Here is a 25,263-nt window from a genome sequence, read left to right on the forward strand (position 1 = left end):
ATGGCCAATGAACCGGAAAATACTAAGTTTGTCTATGTATCTCTTTCATTCGTCTATGATCACCTATCATAGTTTCTAAGGAATAGCTGTCCCAGTGCCTATTCCAGAATAGTAAAATCACTTGGTTACAGTCATATACACATGAAATATGAAAATAATAATATAGGAAAAATGGACATACTGTCAAAGAATAAGGCAAACTCTGCTACACAGAACGTTGAGTCTAATACAAATCCAAGAAAGATAGATCATGTTGAAGGAGAAAATTGCTGTGTTGCTCACTGAGGGAGAATGATCAGGAGTTTTAAGGTGGAGTTTGTGATGGTTATGCTCTTTATGGATTTAAAGTTGACTTCTGCATTGACCAAAGTGAATCCATAGATTTGCACATGGGAGATTAAAACTATTTGTTTTACTTGTTTACTGAACAGGGATACTTGTATATAAGCTTCAGCTAGTGAGAGAATGAGTTGTAATGAAAACCAGCAGTCAGGTTTCATATCTCTTACGCAAATGCAGTAAGTGAAAAACATTCCTTTTAAAATAGATGTCAGTTACTTCACTGGATATAATCTGTCAAACAAGCACATTTCTGAATACATGTTCAAATTTAGATCAGACATTGACCTCCATAATTATTTAAATATTTTAAAGCTGTAATTCCAAATAGTTCCAAATACTCCAAGGAATATTTTATTTTAGCATCATAAAGTCCCTCCAGTATTAATGACCATGCCAACATCTTGTGTTTCAAACTGCAATATACAGATATGGATTAAAAGTAATTTATTAAGATACGTAATCCCCATATAAATTAGGTATTTCTTCTAGCTTCATATATTTCCTCTTATATTCAATAAAATTGCCATGATAGAATATTTATGTTTAGAAATGCAACAACATCCACATAGTCATTAAAATTATTTTATTGAAACCATCTTAAGCAATTCCGAAACAACAGCTAATTGTCTATGTAATTAATGTCCTTAATGAATCTACTTAGTCTTTAATTTCCAATAATGAATAACAAATTTTCAAACATTTGCTCATAATGAAAGTTATTCCCTTGAGTTTATGGCTTCGTGATGAAGGTAGCTAAATCTTTTTAATTCATCCTCTGAGGAAAATAAGTAGTAAATCTCTGGGGAGACTCACCTGCTAATGTGAATTACTTGTATTGACACAATTCCATTTCTCAGCAGTATTGTTCCGTAAATTCTCCTTTGTGATTTTTATTATCATGCAAAAGTATTCATTGTAAGTCAATAGCCATGCTGAAAACTAAGCTAAACAGAAGGTCAATGAATACCTAAATTTGATGCAATGTTAAATGTCACTTATTTTATGCTGGTGAATATACTATATCATGTATTTATTTTGCTTTTATTTTTACAAGATGCAATTTTCCCATTCAGGCTAGATAATTTTAAAAACTTCTGTTCAACTACAGAAACTATGTTTGAATTATAGTTCTTGATAGTATGAAGAAACAAGGGGCTTGTATCCCTAACATGCATACTGTAGTGTAGAACATACTATATTTTCTCACTTCAAAAATCAAACAGTTAATAAAGCAGTAATCTTCTTGAAAGAACCAATAATTCCATTCATGCATTTGAAAAGTCTGGAAGTTGTAATACCAAACTACTTATTCCAGGTCAATTAGTTCAACAATCCATATGAAATTTTTGAGTAATACTTAAAAAAATCTGAGACTTGGCAAAATGGGATGTATGTGCTCTATAAGTTGTTTACATAAAATTACTTTCCAGGTTTCTTATTTGCAAACTATAGATATACTATTTCCTACAGTTCTCTTGGTGAGATTGTGCCCACAGACAGAAGAGCTCGTTCCATAGCGGCCAGTTAGACTAGAGAACGTTAGAGAATCAGAGTCTAGGTAGGAAGTCAAAACTAACAACCTTGCGTTTATTGCTTTATGAGTCTATAGGAGATGATATAAATAGTAATTGAAAGCATATGGGTATATACATTAGTAGATAAATTGATGGATTTCTTTCAAAATAATTTAACTATTTTCAATGTGATTAACCAATTGAGAAAAAAAATATTTTTACGTATAAGTTGTATAATCAAAGTAATTTATAACTTCAAGCCAATCTTTTTTTTTTTTTTTTTTAATTTTTTTTTTTCAGCATTTATTTATTTTTGGGACAGAGAGAGACAGAGCATGAACGGGGGAGGGGCAGAGAGAGAGGGAGACACAGAATCGGAAACAGGCTCCAGGCTCTGAGCCATCAGCCCAGAGCCTGACGCGGGGCTCGAACTCACGGACCGCGAGATCGTGACCTGGCTGAAGTCGGACGCTTAACCGACTGCGCCACCCAGGCGCCCCTAACTTCAAGCCAATCTAATAGATTTTAAGATACTAAGGGTGTTAAAATTTTTGTTCATTCAGAAGTGTTTTAGAGAAAAAGCCTTACTCACAGTCTTAGACTAGGAGATCTGAAAAAGATTTGACTCCTACCGATGGAAGGCTCATTGGATATTTGGAGTAAGGTGGCACCATTGAAGTCAGTATCATAAAAGTTTCTAACATGTGCACAGAGATGATTAACTGCAGGACTGAGCCAGAAAGTAACTAAATTCTGTGGACTGAGATTGCCACTTAGATGTGATCATAATAGACTTAGTTTAAGACATCTAATGAGCAAAGAAACCAGTTTCCAGAGGAATAAAGATTAAATGTTGGCACGTAGAAACAGACAAGCAGCTAGGGAGAGAAATGAGATGGAGAGAAAGAAAGAAAAGTTTGACAGTGACTTTACAGCTCAGAATGGACTATTACCTTCTATCTCCAAGGGATCCCTCTTTATTCTTTTATATAAATCCACATATTTATTTCCATATTAATGATTATATGTCTGTGTCTTTGTAAACTAATAATTCCTTTTTAAAAGAATTTTCCTGGGGCACCTGGGTGGCTCAGTTGGTTGAGTGTCCCAACTTCAGCTCAGGTCATGATCTTGAGGTTTGTGAGTTCAAGCTCCAGATTGGGCTCGCTGGTGTGTGTGGAGCCTGCTTGGGATTCTCTGCCCTTCCCTGACTTGTGCTCTTTCAAAGAAAAACATTAAACAAAACAAAACAAAAATAATTTTCCTATGAATATTAGATACATTATTGGGTTTTGCTCTGCATTTGTCACTTCTATCAGTCTCTCTTCCTTTCTCTCTCTCTCTGAAATTACCAAATACTATCTAGATTTATTGAGCAGTACCAAGGTTTTACCTTGTTAACATAGCTAAAAATCAGAGTTCTATATTCTCGTTTGCATGGTGTAATAAATAAAAGTAGATATGAATTCCAATATTGAATATCATTTAGCTTACCTTTTTTAATAGTTTACAATTTTGATATTTAGAATTTGTTTAGAATTGGGGACACGGATGTGAGAAGAATCCTTTCAAAATCTATTTCTACTTTTATTTATTAGTAATTACTGGGATTTGAATTAATTCAAAAGTATAAAATATGATATAGATTTCACATGAACAAATTAAAAGATATGGCCAACTTTACCATGTTTTTTAATGCTGCTTGAAAATTTGAAAGTGAAACAAATGGTGAAATACATATTTACAAATGTGGATATCATGTATGTGAATATTTCACTTTGGACTCTGGATATTGGTTCCATTAAACTTTTATTGTGGTCAAACCAAAGTTACAATCTGAGAAAGACTACTGGGTGTGTAGGGAGTTTGTCTGGAAGAATCTGTAGAGTCCACATGCTATCATTTTATTCATAGTCTTTGCTTCTGGAAATAACAAGCCTTAACTTCAGTTTCTAATGTGCTATAGAATTCCCATGAGAACATTACAAAAAATAAATTAACCTTTGCTAATTTTCTTTTTTTCCATCATAAGTTGGATAGCATGCACACAGGAAGAAACTGATTCCAAACAAAACACTTAGACTATCTCTATAGTGTTTTTAGAAACCTTTTTTAACAATTGGAACTAAAATTAATGAAGAACTTTCTCTTTCTTTCTAAGAAGATTCTGTCTTTCCTAAGTTGGTAATTTTTATTCAGATGATATTGCATTTTGATTTTTTTCTACTTTCCCCAAAATGGAGATTGATTTTTGTTTGGCTGAAAAAATAGCATATGATTCTAAAGTATAACCCTAACTTGTTATTTTGATATGAAGAATACCTTATGTTGCATAAGAGCTATTTTTGTTGTTCCATCTATTCAGAGACAATTTTCGTTAGTAGTAAAAATAGCCCAGGATAAACCAAGTACAAAACATAGTTTTTTTTTTTCCCCTAAAATTTCAAGTCCTTATTAAGAAGGAAAAAAAAGGACAAAAGGTTGTTATTGAAATCTTAGGTACATACTTATGTTTATACTAATGTCCTTTAATTACAAGGTGCCTCGAATTACACAAAAAGACATTTATTTTCGAAGGGCATGATAAGGTAAAAGAAGGAAAAGAATGTCTTAGATTTATTTAGCATAGTCACAGCATTCATTTCATTCATTTATTCCCATTCATCCAGTCATTCAGTCAAATTTTCATTGAATAACTATCATGTTCCAGGAAATGTGGTAAATGCTGGAGATATAGTACCATGAAATAACCAGCCCTCATAAACAGGCCAGACTTTCAAGTTAGTACTTGATTGAGGATTCTGAAAACAAGAAGAGGATAAGGGGGAACAAGTAACTTATTGTCCTATCTATTCATTGGCAGGCATGGGGGCTACATAACTTTTCGTTGATGATGCCTCTGTGATGACAACAAAAACATGCCAAGACTAAGCTAAGGACATTTGTGCTATAGACAGAAGTGGGAATGCTGGGTCCTAGATGACAAAAAAGGATGTTTTTGGGAATTATGTACTTACTGCAAAAATAGAAGACATATTTTTTAAAATATTCAGTTTTATACAATAGAAATTCAAGAGTCAAGAGTTAAAAAGTAAGACCTATAACACTAGAAACTACTGATAATGTTATTTAGAAACATTCAAACACACGTTAAACCGCATTTAAAACACCATTCAAAACTATGTTTTTAAAGAGTTTTATCAGTGATGGATTTCAAATTCAGATATAGATAATGCTACATAAGATAAATATTTCAAAGGCCATATTTTATTTCCCTCCCTTCTCCTCCACTGCCCTCCCCTCCTCTCCCCTCGCCTCCTCCTTCTTGCCTCCCCTCCCCTTCCATTCCCATCCTATCCTATTGTAATTTTGAGAGTTCAGCTAATCTTTCCATGCCATCACAATAGACATACAGCTTGATTCTGAAACAGTAGTCAGACATTACTTCAGTAGTCATGGATGCTAGAATTTTATGAATAATGAAAACAAATCTGACTTTTATAATCTTAGGATATCTTAATGGATTTTGGTATCTTGCATTAACTTTTGAGTAGGATGTGTCAGGTTTCAATATCAGATAAAAAGAATACTGTTTGATAAATGCTACAAAAAAAGTTTCCCTTTCTTTTTCAAGTAATTGTTTAATTTCCTTCCAAGGTTTCATAGCTTCACCATGACAATCCACAGCCAAAAATAAGTGGCCAGGGCATCACCAAAAAACAGTATAAAAATGAGCTTGTCTATTGGGACATGATTAAAGTTTCAACAAGGGTATCTTATTTTGTTGAAAGTCATTGACATTTAGTGACATGTGACATAATGATATGCTCCCAAATAGTGTAAAAGTTGCCAGATAAGTCTGGGTAATTGTAACATCTTGTAGCCATGATATATGCTCTACTCCAAGTCTATTATAATTGGGAAATACTATAAAGAAGGAGGTAAGCTTTGCACAGTGGCAGTAGCATAGCCAAAGTGGTTTATCCAAGGTGAGATTATTGCTAAAAGAAAGAGGTAATATATTGTGAACTGTGTGCACTGAGATCTAATTCTTAATTTTGAGGAATTGAATTCACATTACCATTATGAAATTTTGATAATTAAACAAAGTAATTTACTTATAAGTAAACTGCAAATGAAATAAATTGAATGCCAGCATTAAAACTGTATCAAATATTATTAAATGTACAGTTGGGAGAATATTTGTATTTAAAATAACCACGTAAATTTTGTTCACAATTTTATATTTTGTAGTATAACTCATTACATTTGTTTTGGAATTCAGTAGTTTCACTCACATTTATGTGTGCTTCATTATTTTAAGAGGCAATTCTTGAAACATTTTTATGGAAATCAAGTTTTATATACTAAATAATATTAAAACAATTATATATTAGGATAAAACAGCATATGTTATTTTTCTTTTATAAAGCAACATATTCTTTCATTTCAGTATCAAAAATCCCTGAGAATAGAGTGAAATAGCATTCTTTAAAAAGTAGAATATAACCCCTTAGTGTTGAATGGAATCTAAGTATTTTAGATTAGATTTACAACTGTAAGAATGTTTTTTCTTATATATCATCCATTTCTGTAAATTAACAGGCTTTCTTAATTTAGAAATTATGACATCCTTTTAATTGTGTTTTGTTATACAATACTTCTACAAATTCAATGCAATATAGAATGAGTGGAAATTAATATGGAGAAAAATACATCTTAGTTACAGATTCTGCCAATGATAGCTTAGAGGGTCAAATACTGATAAAAGACATATATTCCTAAAAAAAAAAAAAACTGCTTTATCCAATCTGCCTGAACTAATATTCATATGGTCTTCATTTCTCTCAAAGGGTTATTAACATTTTAAATGATTGTAGATTTAATTTTAACAGGAGAGCAGTGTGTAATTAAAATTTAAAATGCATTATTAATTCTAATTAGGTTTGTGGTGATCTTTATTTTATAGACGATAATGCCATTTTAAAAGACACTGCTTCCAAATATAAATAAAGCAAGCGTTTCAGACATACTGTAAAGTCAAATCCCTATCTGTATCATCTATCTTCAAGGAAGAGGAGATATGTTTTAAACACAAATTACTGCAGATAAAGTAGGAGTGTGATACTAACTCATTTGTAATCAGAAGACTAGACCAAATATTAACTTAGAAAAAGAGATGGACTCTTCCGAAGCAAAACTTTTTTTTAAAGGTCAAGTAGAGTGGTCACTTTCATGAGAGCTCTTTCTCTCTCTTTTTTTAAATTTTTATTTTTTAAAAACATTTATTTTTGAGAGAGGGAGACAGAGCACCAGCGGGAAAGGGGTAGAGAGCAAGGGAGAAACAGTAGCCAAAGCAGGTTCTAGGCTCTGAGCTGTCAGCACAGAGCCCAATGCAAGCCTTGAACCCATGAACCATGACACCGTGACTTGGTTTGCTTAAAAGCAAACTTTTAATAAAAACTAGAACATAGATATTTAGTTTTGCCCTAAAGGCACTATTGCCCACATCTCATTTATATTAAGTGATTACTAAAAATTGCATATAATATGCATAAATAAGCAATTTCATACACCATTAATATATCCTTATGCAAAATATTATGATTTTATACATTTATTATTTTAAAAAAAAATTTTTTTTTCAACGTTTATTTATTTTTGGGACAGAGAGAGACAGAGCATGAACGGGGGAGGGGCAGAGAGAGAGGGAGACACAGAATCGGAAACAGGCTCAAGGCTCTGAGCCATCAGCTCAGAGCTTGACGCGGGGCTCGAACTCACGGACCGCGAGATCGTGACCTGGCTGAAGTCGGACGCTTAACCGACTGCGCCACCCAGGCGCCCCTACATTTATTATTTTAAAATGAGTACTTTTTAGACACTTTGAGATTTTATTACCAGAGATTAAAATGCTTTATTCTTTCTGGATTTACACAAAAATCATAAATATCATTATATTCACATGATCCATAATTTATAATCTGTCTGTACTTTAAACTCTCAAAATTTCTTGTTTATTTGAAGATTGGTATTTAATTAAAGAAAATCTTCATTGTATTCTTTTAGAGACCATATTGGTAAACATTCTGAAATTTTTCACTATGAAAGAATTTTCCTTGGTTATCATATCATCCACTACATTAAGTAATATTTGGTGTGTTTTTTTTCCTCAAGCATAGGAAAATATATTTATTTATTCACATAAAGATAGTTATCCTGCATCTCATCTAATTTTCATGTAAGCATAATTCCATTTTTGAGCCAGTGTCTACATTAAATGCAGGACTTACAACATCAGAAGAAAACACTCATGCCCAATACTTCTCAGTTCTTAGTATGAATTAAAAATAATTATGTAGACAGCAAACTACTCTTACTCTTTTTTTTGGAGGGGGTGTTAAGAAACAAAACAGGTAAACATAAGGGAAGGGGAAAAAAAAGGAAAGCAAAACCGTAAGAGACTCTTATAGAAAACAAACTGAGAGTTGCTGGAGTGGGAGGTGGGCAGGGAATGGGCTAAATGGGTGATGGGCATTAAGGAGGGCTCTTGTGATGAGTGCTAGGTGTTTTATGTAAGTGATAAATCACTAAATTCTACTCCTGAAATCAATATTACACTATATATTAACCAACTAGAATTTAAATAAAAATTTGAAAACAAGATACATTCTGAGTACTTATGTATGATGCAATGTGAAACATAAATCTGTTACTAATAAAAGGGACTGGATGATCATTTTCTCATAAAAAAATACTTTTAAATTGGAAAATGCACTTGTTTTGGAAAATGTTACTGATTCTTTCCATCAAACTTGATGTGGCTTCCTTCCTCACTTTGCTCAGTTCTGTTTTCAAATACTTCTATTTCAGTGAGAACTTTTCTCTCCTTTGCACATAAAATATCCTTGTCCCATCACTTAACACTTCCTTAATACACTTCATCTTTATTCTTAGAAATTTTAATTGTCTCAATTCCTTCCATACTTATTTGTTCCTAGGAACTTTTTCTCTTACTGATAGGAATGTAAACTCCATAAAATAAAGACTATGTGCCTAGTCTGCATCTCTCTTCCTACTTAAATGATTACTTGGCACATAGCAAACAATCAGCTCACATATGTGAATGCATAAATAGTGGAAGTGAATGTAGACGAATGTAAGCACTTTCTCATAAAATTTTAATAATCCAATGACAGTAGTTTCAGTAATCCTTTGCATTTTAGCATCTTTAGTATAATTTTCCCAGGAGAAATTGACAAGCTGAATGTTAGGCACGTTTAATATGACCTTCAAGGGGCGCCTGGGTGGCTCAGTCGGTTAAGCATCTAACTCTTGATTTTAGCTCAGTTCACGATCTGATGGCTTGTGGTATCCAGCCTTATGTCAGACTCTGTGCTGACAACATGGGGATTATTTCTTGCTCTCTCCCTCTCTTTCTGCCCACCCCCTCAAAATAAATAAAAACAAAAAACAAAAGAAACTAAAGGAATTGGTATGACTGCCAGGGAGATTATATAAAATAAGAAGAAAGAATATAGACAATGTTAAAAAACACCAATATGTGTGTTGTTGACAGAAGAGAGGAGAATGAGGGGTTGATTCATCCTGTCCATGGAATTTTCTGCAGGATGGGAGCTCCCCACACTTTCTGCTGCCAGGAGCCAAAAGGTAGCCACCATGCCTTTCTTGTTCCTCTACTATCAAATCCAGAGACTTAAATGCTTCTTCTGCCAATAAGAAGAAATAACGAAGTTGAAAAACTATTAGGGGTTATTATTATGTAAATCAAAGAGGGAGACTTTTTCAGGAAGAAAGGGTTATCAAATATTGTGGAGAAATGGCAAAGTCAGAAAATTGTTTCTTGATTGTTAAAATACTAATTGGCTAAAATTATGACAGAGGCCATTTTTCGTTTATGTCATTTTTTTCCCAAGTTGGTCCTGTTGGTGTGACTCTGTTATGTATCTCTTTCATGCATGTTCTCTTTAAATCATTTCTCTTACCAATGAGCTGGCTGATACCGGTTCTGGTGAAAACAAACCCAAAATCTGTGATCCTCCTGTGCCCTACTTTTTATAATAATTTCAGTTATTTTGCCTTTTCTGGGTTTACACATTTACAGAAATTCTGAAGGGCTAGAGGAAAAGTTACATTAAGTAGAAGGAAGAGTATATCTATTTTGCTAGATTTAATTGTACCTTGAACTTGCTAAATTCTTCCCTCCTTTTATTTCACTTACCAGCCCTCATAAGACTCTCCTGTGCAGACACTAAGGTCCACTTTCCTTTTGCCCTGGGAGTACAATCCTGTTCCTAAATTCCAACTGCTTCACTATTGCATACAGTGAGCAGACCAGCCTGTTTCTTTTCCCATTCTCCCTCATTCAATTCTGTTAAACAAAGAGTTTATTTTCATGTTAGGTATCGTCTAATGTTATGTGGGTTTTTTGTTTGTTTGTTTGTTTGTTTAGTTCAAATTCATCTGAATCATGAGAGGCATGATGTGGGTCCAACAGAGAAGACTGAGTTCATAGCATACTACCTGGAAACAGTATTAAAATAATTTCAATATTTAAGAAAAATATGAATTTATTTTATAGCAGACTTCTCTCTCCTCATTCTGTAAATGAAAAATGTCCTGTCATTTGGCTTCATCATTTTCCTCCCTCTCCTCTTTCCCTCCTCTCCTCACCATGAATGCTTCCCTTTATTATATACACTTGTGCTTACATATTCCTAGGACAAAGAAATCTTTCTAAAATAACAAAAAGAAAATATGTTTGGAGGCAAGCTGCTGTGATAATACCAGTTGGGAGCATAGGTACTAATGACCATTATTAACACCAGTGGAATTCACAAACCCAAAAGACATCAATAATCTTTATTTACAATGTACACTAATTGCAGAGTATATTTGAAAAGCACAGAGCATGTTAAATTCTGCTTGGGTGTCAGCTAGAATATGAGAGATACTACTGGTCATTTGGAGTAATAGAGGAAGCAGAGGGCGCGAGGATACAGAATAACCTGGATACCAGTCCTCAAAATATTCTTTGGGGAATCTCAGTGTTGTTTGTATGACATTTAAGTAAGGCTTGCATTTCTACAGAAAGTGGATCAAAGAGTGAACAAATATCTTTTTTTTCAGCAATTGTTCTTATTGACCTAAGAATGGTATACTCTTAGACAGCTTTGTTACATCTAAATCAGTTAGAGTGTTGGATGTGTTGGGATAGGGGCCAATTTAATTTAGAGGTAAATACAACCATTTATATAAGCTGCTTACACACACACACACACACAAAGATTTTCTTCATGATATTTATCTTTCTTAAGTTTCACACTTTTATAACATTATTATTTTTTCCACTTGCAGGTATGAGAACCACTGTTTAGGTTAATAACCTTTTTTTTTTCTGTTACCAAAATTACTAAAAAATTCTGTTTTAATAAAATTTTTAAACCAGAAAATATATGTAATATATATACAAATAAACAAATATATCCCAAAATATAAACAAGTAAACAAACGATAGATGTTACTGTAGAGCACAATGAAATAAATCTTAAGAAGTTCCCAAGGGGCGCCTGGGTGGCTCATTTGGTTGAGCATCCGACTTCCGCTCAGATCTCTCAGTTTGTGAGTTCGAGCCCACGTTGGGCTCTGTGCTGACAGCTCAGAGCCTGGAGCCTGCTTCAGATTGTGTCTCCCCCTCTCTATGCCCCTCCCATGCTCATGCTCTGTTTCTCTCTGTCTCTCAATAATAAATAAACGTTAAAAAAAAAAAAAGAAAGAAAGAAAAAAGAAGTTCCCAGAAAGCAGGCACCAGGATGACTCAGTACCCTCAGGTCAGGATCTCATGACTTGACTTGGTTCCTGCATTTGAGCCACATTGGGCTGTGCGCTGTTAGTGCAGAGCCTGCTTCAGATCCTCAGTCCCTCCCTCTCTCCCCTGCTCATGCTCTCTCTCAAAAATAAAAAAAACATTTAAAAAAGAAGTCTCCCTGCACCCCAAAAAAACAAAAAAAATCCCAGAAAGCATGTGACATACAGTGCACATTGAGATCAGTAAAGGGCATGTTGTTGCATAGTTGGCAATGTCTTTTTTTTTTTAAGTTTATTTATTTATTTTGAGCGAGTCAGAGAAAGCATGAGTTGCGGAGGGTGAGAGAAAGAGCAAGAGAGAGAATCCCAAGCAGGCTCCTTTCTGTCAGTGCAGAGCCCAACATGGGGCTTGAACCCATGAACTGTGAGATCATGACCTGAGCCAAAACCAAGAGTCCCCTGCTTAACTGATGGAGCCATCCAGGTACCCGCATAGTTCACAATGTCTAAACAAGCTATCATGCTCACAGTAGTCATAAGAATTAACTCTGAATGTTGAACCAAAATAAAACATATTCTCCTCACAAATGTTGTGGCATATATGTATATTTTTCATTGATATTGTTTGATATTTTTTGATAGTGACTGAGCCATCCAGGCACCCCAATAGAGACATATTTAACAAGACATTTGTAGACTCTGAATATGTGCATAATGGAGGAAGTGGGTGTTATACTAGAATGTATAGAAAGGGCACCTAACATAATTTGGGGGCTTGGGAATTTATTCCCAGTATATATAATGTCTACCTTGATCATGAAGTGTACATCATAGTTTGTCGGGTGATGACTGAATGAAGTTCGGGAGGACCAAATCTGATATGAAAAAAGTGGAAGCAAGAGAGCAGATTAAGGTCAGGCAATTTAAAAAATGTTGTCATGGCCAATAAAATGAGACAATAATGTCCCTTCTGGAAGCACAGGAGGGACCACATGTATTTTAAAGCATAATACAGAAAAAAATACTCATTAGAACAATAGAATTTCAAGACATAAGAATCATGAACTGTTGAGAATTTTAGATAGTTATATCTAATTTTCATAGCATATTCACGCATTCAGAATGTTTCATGTCAGTGTAACAAACTCCATTCTTATTATAAAAAGGATTTTCAATGTCAAAGAATGTTCTCCTGATGAAGTTGATAAAGGTGAGCAAAAGTTTTGCAGTTAATCTAAACCTACTTTTATAAAAAAAAGTCAATGTATAGTCATAATCTATAGTCTTTATTCATTAGCTATACTTTTTATATAGCAACACTTTCACAGATTATAAATTAACTGTACACATTGAATTAAGTTCTTTGCAGAAATGAGGTACACTTTTTTTTTTAAGGAGTCATGAAGATATTTTCAGGTCACTTGTAGATGTGTGGTTTGTTTTTGGTTTGCAATTGGGATGACAAAGCTAAGATTTTGATTTTAAATGTTTTAGAAACTACTTATTTTATATTTTTATATTTTTATAATCTTCCAAATTTTCTTATTATAAATCGTGAACTGAACAAGTGTTTTAAGTCTGCTTTTGCTAACCCTACCAAAATGACACATTAATCTTGCAAAGGCTTTTATCGCAAGGAGATGAAAGCATTAAAAAACTGAGATTGAGGAAAAAAAATGTTGAACCCAGTGACAGAGTGAGAGTCCTGAAAATTAACTATTTTTCCCCTCAGGAACTTTTAGTGGTTCCATGATTATAAGAGCCAAATACCTTGAAAGGGGAGTGTTAAAATAGCCTCAAACCAATGGATTGTTGAAATCTTTTAAAGAAGCCCCTAGATTCTCTAGGCATCTTACATTGCTCAGGGAAAAGACTGGATGTTTCTTTTCTGGAGAAGCTGAAAACATGGGAGTTGTGAACTACATTCATATATATTGCAGTATTTTGTTTGCTTTTTGTCATTCAATTTTGTTTATTGGGTTGAGGGTGTTTTTTTTTCTTTAAGTTGGGGAGTCTGACTTGATCTTTTTCTTTATAGTTTTTGAGTCATCATCATGGATAAAATATTATTTATCCATTTATCTATCAAAATACACAGGTTGTTTCTAAATCGTGCATATTATAAATAATGCGCAATGAACATGAAGGTACAGATTTCTCTTAGAGGTAGCAATTTAATTTCCTTTGAACATATACCCAGAAATTAGATTCCTGGATCATATGCTAATCTATTTTTAAATTTTTGAAGAACTTCCCACTGTTTTTCATAGTGCCTGTACCAATTTACATTTGCACTAACAGTGTACAAGAGTTTCCCTTTCTCTATACCCTTGTCAACATTTGTTATCTCTTGTATTTTACATAATAGCCATCTAATAGACATAAGTTGTTCGTTTATTATTGTTTTGATTTGCACTACCTTGATGATTAGTGAAATTGAGTATCTTTTCATATACCTATATGTTGGCCTTTTTATATGCCTTCTTTGGAAAATGTGTATTGAGGCCCTTTGCCCATTAAAATCAGCAACTATTTATTGTATTTTTTTTTTTTTTAGAGAGAGAGAAAGAGAGCATGAGTGACAGGGAGGGGCAGAGAGAGAGAGAGAGAGAGATTTATTGAGAATCTTAAGCAGGCTCCATGCTCAGCACTGATGTGGGACTCAGTCCCACAACCCTGGGATCATGACCTAAGCCGAAATCAAGAGTTGGAAACTCCACCAACTGAGCCACCCAGGCACCTCTAATTTTTGTATTTTGACATTGTATCCTGCAACTTTACTGAATTCATTATTCATCACTATTAGTTTAAATTTTTGATGGAGTCCTTAGCTTTCTATATACAAGATCACATCTTCTTTCCAAAAAGACAATTTAACTAATTCCTTTCTGATTTCAGTGAATTTTATTTATTTTTCTTGCCTAATTGCTCTGGCTTGAACTTACAGTATTATGTTGAGTTGAAGTGATGAGAGTGAGTACACTTGTTCCTGATCTTGGAGAAAAAGCTTTTAGCTTTTCACCATTGAGTATGATGTCAACTTGGGTTTGTCACATATGGAATTTTTTATTGACATTTAAAAAAAATATTTCATAGTTGCCCCATATATGGTGCCACTGGTGACTTATTATATGTAAAGAAAAGAATGAAAATAAAAGCCTCACAGTAAGTCTCATCATCATGAAAATTCAGAGGACTGAGGAAGAGAAGATAGTAAAACTTGGGGAGAAAAAAACAACTTCTAACATCAAAATTACCACAGAATTCTCTATGGTAATTCTGGAATCTAGAAGGAAATATTTAACACAATTGTAATGGAGGAGGGTGAAGAAACATAAACAGACATAGGTTTCTATATATCATTTGAACGGGTAGAGTGACAACATCAGTAGACTGTTTATTAGTGTATCTGTTTGTATAGATTTTAAGTGGTTGTTCTATTATTATTGGCTAGTATTATTGGCTAGTAATTAAATTAGTAATTAAATTAAAAGAAAATGAAAGTTGAAGAAAGTTTAGGTAGTTCAAAATAAGGTAGGTAAAAGAAAACAGAGAAACAAAAACTAGAATACACAGCAAAACAAGCCGACTTAAATTCTAAAGTATTAATAATTACATGAAATGTAATTTTATTAAATACCAATGAAAAGAAAAAGATTGGCAGAGTGAATTTGAATACATACTCCAAGTATCCACAAAATAAACTCACTTCAAACAAAACAATATAATCGAATTGAAACTAAAATGATGGAAAAAAACGTATAACATGCAAATATAAATTTTAAAAAAAGATTGAGAGGTCTTCAAATAAAGTAGTCTTCAGAGCAAATAAAATTACCAGAGACGTTAAGGGATATAATATTATGATGAAAGGGACAACCCTTCAAGAAGACATAGCTGTTCTATATATGTACCAAGCATTCAAGCTGCAAAATACAAAGCAGTTTTATGTGGATTCAGCTGCTGATTATATGTTATTTAATGCAGACAATCAAAAGTTTATAATATAATTATTGATTGTATCCAAATATTCAAATATTCATATAATTTTCCTCATGCATTAATTATGTGGTAGTGTTGTTTTATTCTGGGTGCTTGATTTTTTTAAAAAATAAAAGCAAAGCAACATTTTCAAAGACCTCTGGTGTTAAGCTGTCACCTGATTTACAGTAGTTGCAGAATTCCTGGACAGTTAGAAAGCTTTTTCAGTAAAGGTACCAACTTCAGAAAATGATGTGAAATAAGTGCTTTTAAGAGCTAAAAGCAGCGGCCACATGGAACAAAAGAATGAATGGTGAGGGTTCTGTATGATGTTCATATTGAAGTTCTATTCTTTTATAGTTCAACAGATCAAATGTGATGAGCCACTTGTTACTAAATAAAAGGACATGGGGCTTTCACTTTCACAAAGCCAAAGAATCCAATTGGTCTTTCTTTTATAAGTACTACGAGGGATTAAATATTTGGATTGAAAAAAAAAAAAAAAAAAGAAGAAAAAAGCGACATCCTAACTTCTGCCACCAGCTATGGGTTGTGAGTTACTAATGCCCTACATAAAATAAAAGGCACCTAAAGGTGCTATAGTATTGTAATTTCCCATTTTGTCACCAAGAGATGAAGTTCTCTTAGATAAAATCTGAATAAGGACACCTGATCTTTTTCCACTATCTTCTGATTCTGAACTTGTCAACTGAATAAAGCATACTACAGTTTCCATTATTATCTCTGTGAGATTAAATTTCCTTAACTGTAAGTTTATTCTTCTAAGTTCATGTTTTCAAATCGTAGAATTAATAGTCTATATATTATCCTTTATAAAATATGTAATAAATATTACCGAATATCTTTGTAAAATATCCATGTTTTTGCCCTCTTTCTCTATTCCTCAGTCCAGCATCCTCTCTGACCTCCTTGCTGATTCTTGAACACACCTTATAACCTGACATACAAGTAAATATCACTCTACTTCCAATACTCTATAATTGTAACTTTCTCCTCTTCCCAGTATTCCTGAACTCACTTTCTTTGCATCATGTCCTACAAGACACTTACTATCTTCAATATAAATTTTTATAATATTTTTTTTATTTTTTAGTGTTTTATTATTTATTTTTGAGAAAGAGAGACAGAGTGTGGGTGGGAGAGGGGCAGAGAGAGAGGGAGACAGAGTCCAAACAGACTCCAGGCTCTGAGCCAGCACAGAGCCTGACACGGGGCTTAAACTCACAAGCTGTGAGATCATGACCTTAGTCAAAGTCAGATGCTTAACCGACTGAGCCACCCACGTGCCCCATCTTCAATATATAATATTTTATTTATTACGTCCATTTTGCTTATTGCATATTTCCCACTAATGGAAGGTAAGTTACTTGAAGGCAGGGGTGTTCATCTATCTTGATCACAGATACAGATCTAAGTCTCCTCTACAGTTCCTGGCATATCATGGGTACTCATAAAATACATTTGAATGAATGATGTTGTAAAATATAATATACTCATTTGAATGGATTATAGGAAAATGTTTCACTTAGAGTCCTGCTTCGTATTTTGCATAACCTGCATCTGTCATGTCTCTATAAACAATAATGTGTTTAGTGTCTTCTCCTCTTACTTGACTTAATATTTTTGTTACTTATATTCCCATAAACTGCAAAAGAACAAATGACTAACATAGCTTTCTTAAATATAAATAATAATATATATGGCCAAGTCACATACAGTCTCTATCATAGCTTCAAGAGCTGTTTAAAATGATAGAGCTATACTGTATATTTTAAGATCATTTGCAGATCTAAGGTTTGGGATCATTTATATATACATTTATATGTAATGCAAGTATTATAAATCTATTATATATAATTACAGCATGTAAATAAATATATATTTATAATTTTGATTAAAATACTTACTAAAATATCTTTATAAGAGAACTATTTCATCTATAGCATTGTACTGGGTATCTATTTGAGATGAAATGTTTAAGTATGCTTCCATTCATAAACTCAGCATACATGTATTGAGTATCTACTAAGTGTTGAGCATTTGACTATGGTACAGAAGCACACAAGACAGGCAAGACTGCTATCCTCATGAAACTCTTATTTGGAGGGATTAAAATAAAAATATTTGGAAATAAAATAAAAATAAATGGAAATTTCATTATAATAATATAAAATTCAGATACAAAAATCTTTTTTTTCCCAAAGGAGAAATGGCTAAAACTAATGTTTATAAGGAGGTATGCTATTAGTAGATGGATTTTTGAAGGATAATGTAATATATATGTACATTTTATTAGAATAAAATGACACAATATTTTTGTTTCTTTACAGATAGTGTTGTGGTTATTTAATCACTTTAAAATTTCTTTTTGAGATTGCAATATTGTGCTGCCTGCTGTCCAATGCCTAAAAGAAATTGCTTCATATATTTTGTTCAGTTTCATTTTTGATTATACATCGAGGGTTATTGAAATACCAATTATTCCATCATAGCCAGAAGAAGAGGTATCTACTTTTTCATAAAATAAAATTTTATCTGATATTGTTTTTGTAGAAAAAAGTGTACAATTTTTGAAAAATGTTTCAAAACTACTGAGTAGACATGAAGAAGCCATGTTATTCTGACAAGTAAAGCCACATGAAGTACATATAGTTTCATAGAAAGGTGACCTGAGGCAGGACAGATCCAGTAAGAGACCGACCATCTGAGAAGCAGTTGAAGTTATATAAACAAGCAATGATTAGGATGTCAAAAGGGCAGTAGTTGTAGGAATGAAAAGTAATAGCATGTTCAATATTGTAATATAAAAATGTAATATAATTTGTCATTTCCAGTATATTTCAGCATTTGCGATATACAAAACTATAGTGATTTGGAAATGCCTGGAGCAGGACTGTGTTGTCGTAAGACTATTTATATTAACACAGAGCATGGAATTTTAAACCCAACTAATAACCATGACAGTTCTAAAGTCCCTTAGGGTTCCCAAATTGTTAAAAATGTTTCCTCAGTCCTTATGCTATTCCATGAGTCTATATATTGCAATTTCTCTTTATAGGCTAATTAGAGAAGTAAGATTTACAAAGGACCAGAGGTCAAATCAATGTGGTAGAACACTATAATTTGTTTCACTGGGTCATATTGGTGAGTTGTGATCAAGAGTGAGAAAATTATGGTTGAAACTATTTTTGGTGACAGATTAACACTCAGAGGATTAGAACTTTAGATAAGCCACTCTGCTAAAGCAAGCAAGTGAGCAGGTCATTGACCAGTACATAATTAATGTTATGGGCTACAGGTATTGACAAATGAAGATATGAGCCCACTAGTTTCTGAGAAATTACAGATCCAGGGCTCATGAGTTTTACTCCAGATACTATCGCAATGCCCAATTCATAGTTTGAATGCAGTACATTGTTGCTCACTATCAAATGAATGCTCTTTCTCTTCTAAAAAACAAAACAAAACAAAAACAAAAAGACAAAAAGGTCTAATGAGAGATGCGAATCACATTGTTAGAAAAAGTTCACATTTTCCTAATAGCTGTTCTCCTCACTGGATATTCATGTAACAAGTACTAGGTCAATTGGATTATATTTGGGATTACTCAAATTTCTTTGTGTGACCTGGTGATAGCCGTTCTTAGTTAAAATGATGATAAGGTTGTGTGTTTCTTGGAATGAAAAGGTCCCTTCTTTGGAATAGCTATTAAGCCTGGCAGTACAAGATCAGTGAATTCATGGTCATGAGCCCATTCCTGCATATCTTTTTTCTGTAAAGTAGGTCCCCTGTGCAATTGAAGTATTATCTGATGCCAATAGGTCAAATAAATCTTTGGATACACTGAGGCTGTGCATATATATATGTATATATATGTATATACATATATATGTGTATATATATGTATATACATATATATGTGTATATATATGTATATATGTATATGCATATATATGTATGTATATATGTGTGTATATATATACGTATATGTATGTGTATATATATATATATGTATATATCCAGATACATACCTAATCTTTGAGAATAAACCAGTGGTCCTTTATCATCAAGCTGCTGTTGGTTTCCTCAGGAGATGATGCCATAGCCTGCAACTGTTTCTCTTCCTAGCAGATTGAACACTGGCTTAGCTATAGTGAGACTAGCAGTGGTAATACGAAAGCATGAGCCAATGCTGTTGGACCCTGGCATTGCCTTCATGGCTGTCACCATGGCCACTTCCTTCATGTGCCTGCTATGCCAGGCTGGCAGTTGCCAATTACAAAGGCTTTCAAAAGCCCCTTTGCTGGGTCATTTTAGCTTTTTAATGGATTGGTCCTTTTTCAGAGGTGGACACATTCTGGTTAAACATAATATGTGACACATTTTTACATCATTTGCCTATGTATAAGACCTCTTTTTTTTTTTTCTCAATATTGCAATACTTTATCGATCCAGGATCCTGAATAACTTCTCTGACATTTTCTATTGTCTGTGACTCTATTTTTATTCTCTCCTGAGGCCACTACTCTGTCCATGTAGAGTGGATGACCATGTTCACAGTCTGAAGTTATGCCCACTGAGAAGATTTTCCTTTGTCACTACTTTTCAAGGCTAACCCTTATAGTAGTATAATTCAATTGTTATTGATTTTGACTTGCACCCTCATACTGAGACAAACCATCAATAAACAAAATAAGGATTTCTTATCCTCTTTTGTCTAGTCATAAGAGAGCCCCATAGACACAAGATGAAGAAAGGACACTGGTGCCACAATGGTGGGGATCATGGCTGTGTAGGCTTCCTGCACGTGTCTGACTTGTGTACTCTACCACTCATTGTAATGCATTACACATATAACACTTCACTCATTATTAGTGTTTCATTGATGTTTATGGACTATGCAGATAGTCCATATCTCTTCTGACTAACTGATGGCTAAGATGGAAGAGCTAACAGAGCACTGGAACAAAACTGTAAGTTTCATTTATTCCATGTGGATGTGAACTGGTTTTATTTATATTTTCTTAGAGGGAGAGAAAAGAGTAAATTTTTCAGATAAGCCACACATCCTATGACTGAGGCTACATCAAATTTTAGCAAAGGTATTTGAGGTTTGGACTACAGTTAGGTTGAACTTGCAGTAGTATACAGACATCATCCAGTACCCATCCAGCACCAGTCAGACTGGTGAATCAAAGGACCACTATCCTTGCCCCTTGTAAATTATTGAGGGTAACAATTGTGTTTTCTAAGCCACATGGGATGCAACATAAAATTTTTGAATTACTTTCTTATCCAGGAAAGAGTAGTTTCTGAAGACTTGCCCTAAAATTTCCTTCCAAGATAATTCTTCGGACTTAAGAAACGTAGTGATAAAATGGCAACCGTATCCTCAAGATAAGGTCTGTAGCCAGCCCCTTGGCCAGGATCTATTTATTACCTCCCCTCCCCACATATTTACCAAATATACTCCATATATAATAGAGAAGGGGCACAATGACATGATAATGCTTTAGGTCTCCAGGTGCTAGTATCAACACAGACCCTATTTCTAACATACCTCAACCTGTTTGGCAATCTACTCCCCAGTCCACAGTTACCAGAGGAAATGACTAAGGGATTCTTTAGTGAAGGACTAGTGTATCCATTTTGTGTGTAATAGATAAGGTTTTGCACGGTCCTTTCTCCTGCATAACTATCTCTTCCAGCAATGGTTTCAATGTCAGATAACTGGCTTAACACTCGAATCTTGGCAAGGGGTCATGACTCTTAAAAGGACTAAATGTTTTCAGCCACCTGAGCTCCCATCCTTGATTTCTTCTGTTAGCACAAATTGAATAGTAACTTGTTGGCTGCCCACCTGTCTTTTTCCTGAGGAGGTTGTGTTCCATAGCATATGGTTGTGAAGTGCATTCATTATCCTTTTCATGCTACATCCTCTTGGCTATTACTTAAACCTTGTCAGTCATTATTATGATTGGTTGTGATCACTTCTCTTCTGGGGGTGAAACACTTAAGCCTGGCCTCTATTTTCTTGCTATTAGTGAGACAAGTTCTTTTTTTCTTTTCTCTTTTCTTTTTCCTTTTCTTTTCTTTTCTGACATACATAGGTGTTATATACATATAAATGTTTCTTTATTGAAGCAAGATTCCTGACCAGTATGGAGTGATGCATTTATTAAACAGAAACCAGTGCAGAAACTACTACATACCACCTGTCTAGACAGGTTTTGGTTACATTGTACCTATTGATGGAATAGTCCCACTAGTAAAGTTTTATATGTCAAAAAGCTTTGAATTTGAGCAAGGTGTCCATTAATTCACCTCTGAAAAAGTTAAGTGGCATTAAATTTTGGCTAATATATTTTATAGCATTAAAAATCTTATGCTTAGCTTAAGCTAAATTTCTCAAAATGTTATTCTATGCACAATAGCCCTTAGCAGACAGAGTCTGTCATTGCATCCAAATTCACACAGATGAGTCTCATTTGAGAAATATATGCTAAATAGCTGGTACTTAGAGACAAAAATACTTATAACTTGAGTTTCTTATAGTCAACACAGACTTCTTTCTCTGAGTGCCTGTCTTGGCCACATTTCAGAGGGAAAGTGAAGACATACCAGCAGTGTCCCTGTGTAACTTGGAATTAAATCACCAGATCTGTCTGATGGTGAAGGTGGCACTATTAGCAGGTAAATAAAGGCCCATATAAAAAAAGCCAATTTGATGGGGCACCTGGGTGACTCAGTTGGTTAAGTGTCTGACTTTGACTTAGGTCATGATCTCACTGTTTGTGGGTTTGAGCTCCGCATCAGGCTCTGTGCTGACAGCTCATAGTCTGAAGCTTGCTTTGGACTCTACGTCTCCCTCTCCACCTCCCCCAACATGCTCTGTCTCTGTCCCTGTCTCTCTCTCTTTCTCTCTAAATAAATAAATAAATAAATAAATAAATAAATAAATAAATAAATGAATAAATAGAAATTTTTAAAGCCAATTCAAGATACAAATCAAGGATGGATACACTATACTCAGAACTGAATTTTGATGGATCTGGTATCCTAAATAATGTGGTAAGTTTTAGAAACTGATGGCAAATTTTACCCATGATGTTCTCAAGCTGAGAAGACATTAATCCATTGATTCAAATCCCTCTACTGCATCCACATAGCTCTGAGGTCATCCTGCAAGTTGGGAATCAAAAACTACAGAGTTAGGGTAACAAAGTTTGACAATACGTTATACAAGTCAAATTTGCAAAGATATATTAAGTATATCTGTTCTGAGAGGAAAGCATCAAATTCTTTGTGTACATTTTGGTAGTTTTATTGTAACAAAGACCTGGTACACTTCTAATGTTTAAAACTGAGCATCATCTTTCCTATCTAGTGAAACAAACAAAAAATAAATAGGAACAAAATTACAATAGATATGTCTATTTCAAATAAGATTCTACAGATTCTACTGATTTGTCAATTGGGTGGCAAGGTTCATGTCATCATTAAGAGAGAATTTGATTTCAAAATTGTCATTTTAAACTGCAAGGATGTCAAACATCGTAATTTAACATGCCAAAGAAAAAACCATGTTTTAAAAATGCCCACTTAAACCACCCAAATATCTCAAACCCACCATTTGCTGACCTTCTGTAACCCCAGTTTTTAAGTTTTTTTCTCTTTCTTTCTTTCTTTCTTTCTTTTTTGTAATCAAGGGAAAGAAGACAAATACAAGTTGGTAAATGATAACTGTCCATTTTCACATAGAGAGGCAGTGTGATTTCTGAGCCCAATACACAGAGGAAAAAGAAAAACAGAGTTCTATGCACTACTGTACAGGAGCCTCGTATCCTCCAGATTCCAGCAGAAATAAGGAAGCAGAGGGATTTCTTTTTTCCCATAGAGCAGGGTGGTGTAAATTCCATAGTTTTTTAGTTGAGACAGGAAGAGATAAAAACGAATTTGGAACAGGAAGGGGTAGAGATTCTATTCCCACTGTATTCTGCTCAAGGTATACCCCACCCCTAAATAATTAGAGAACCATGATAAAATGGAAAGAAAGGAGACCTCAAAAATAGAGTCACAAGGCACAAGAGGAAGAAGGAATGAAAGAAACAAAAACAATTGTGACTCGTTCCTCTCATCATTCATGTCAGAAACTATATTGTAATGGATTTGGCCAAGTAACTCTTTGATGACCTCTCCTAACTCATTTGCACCTGCATCAGAATGGTCAGTAAACCAGGGTAAGAAAGGTTCTGGTTCCTCATGCTGTCTCTTCCTGGCTTTATTTTGTGTTTGACATGAAAATTTTGGTCAGATCCTTTCCAGATTTCCATTTGATTTCAGCGGACTTTGAACATGGATTACTACTCTCATTCATATGAAATTCTTTGGAGAGAACTTTATTTTGGAAGTAAGGGTTTTCATCAAAACAAAAATCTATTCTGTAACGTGATTTAATATCTCTAAATTCTGTCACTGCTACTCTTGTATAAAAGTGCCTCCCCAAGCAGGCAGACAACATCCAACTTGTGGATGTTGACAAATGCGATTCCCCCCAAATGTGGGATTATGGTGCTTAATTCCAGCCTCTTCTGGGGAAAAAGAAACGAAAAGAAAAGAAAAAAGAAAAGAAAAAAGATTGTCAGAGGTTTTTTATATTTTTGTTCTACTTTCAAAATATCCTTACTGGCTTGTTCATTAAATCTTTTTCATTTGTATTTATTTCATCAGTATGTTCACTTGCTTTTTACTGTTCTTTTTCTGAGGTCTTTATTCCAGTGTGGCTGGAGCGGAGCTCCTTTTTAGCGACCCTGATGGCAGTGCCTACCTGGTGCTGTTCTTCATGGGGGTTGAGAGAAGTGCAGCAGGGAGGGGACAAGAAGGGAAGGTGAAAAGGGAGGCAGCTTCCCTGAGCCACATTGCCGCGCGTGCCACTTGGCCCCGCCTCCTCCCGGGTGCTGGCTGCGCGCGCAACCATCCCAGCCTGCCCTGCGGCGCAGGGAGGAGCACCGCGTGCTGCTAGCCTGGTTCCTGCTTTTGGAGGTTTGGCGACAAAGTGACAGCTGGCCGGTTTGGCTCCTCCCCTCACTCCTGGCGCTCTGGCTCTCCCTGTTTTTCCTCTCCTAGGAACCACCTCCTCCTCACGGCAGCAGCAAGGGGTCCTGTGTTATCTTAAAGTAGGTGTTATTTCTCTTAATTTTGAAAAATTAAGTGTTTTTATCGGAGTAAGAAAACTTAACATGAGGTCTACCTCTCAACAAATTTTAAAGTGTACAGTACAGTAAACTATAGGCATAACATTGTGCAGTATATCTCTAGAACTTATCTTGAATAAGTGAAACTTTATAGCCTTTGAACAGCAACTTCCCATAATCCTTCTTCCAGCCCCTAGAAACCACCATTTGTTTGTTTCAGAGTTTGGCTATTTTAATACTTGATACAAATAGAATCATTCCTGATTTGCCTTCCTGTGACTAGCTTATTCCACTTAGCATTATGGCCCATAGGTTCATACATGTTGCTGTAAATGGTGGGATTTCTTTTTTGTGTAAGCCTGAATAATATTTTGCATGTAAAT

At 34.4% G+C, this 25,263-nt stretch overlaps 1 pseudogene; it reads right to left on the reverse strand.

Moving 5' to 3' along the window:
* Window positions 1–24,663, reverse strand: part of LOC123608604 — a 68,407-nt pseudogene extending 43,744 nt beyond the window's left edge.
* Window positions 24,664–25,263: the final 600 nt, after the last annotated feature.

The sequence above is a fragment of the Leopardus geoffroyi genome, chromosome A1 (genome assembly GCF_018350155.1).
Source record: "Leopardus geoffroyi isolate Oge1 chromosome A1, O.geoffroyi_Oge1_pat1.0, whole genome shotgun sequence".
Classification (NCBI taxonomy): domain Eukaryota; kingdom Metazoa; phylum Chordata; class Mammalia; order Carnivora; family Felidae; genus Leopardus; species Leopardus geoffroyi.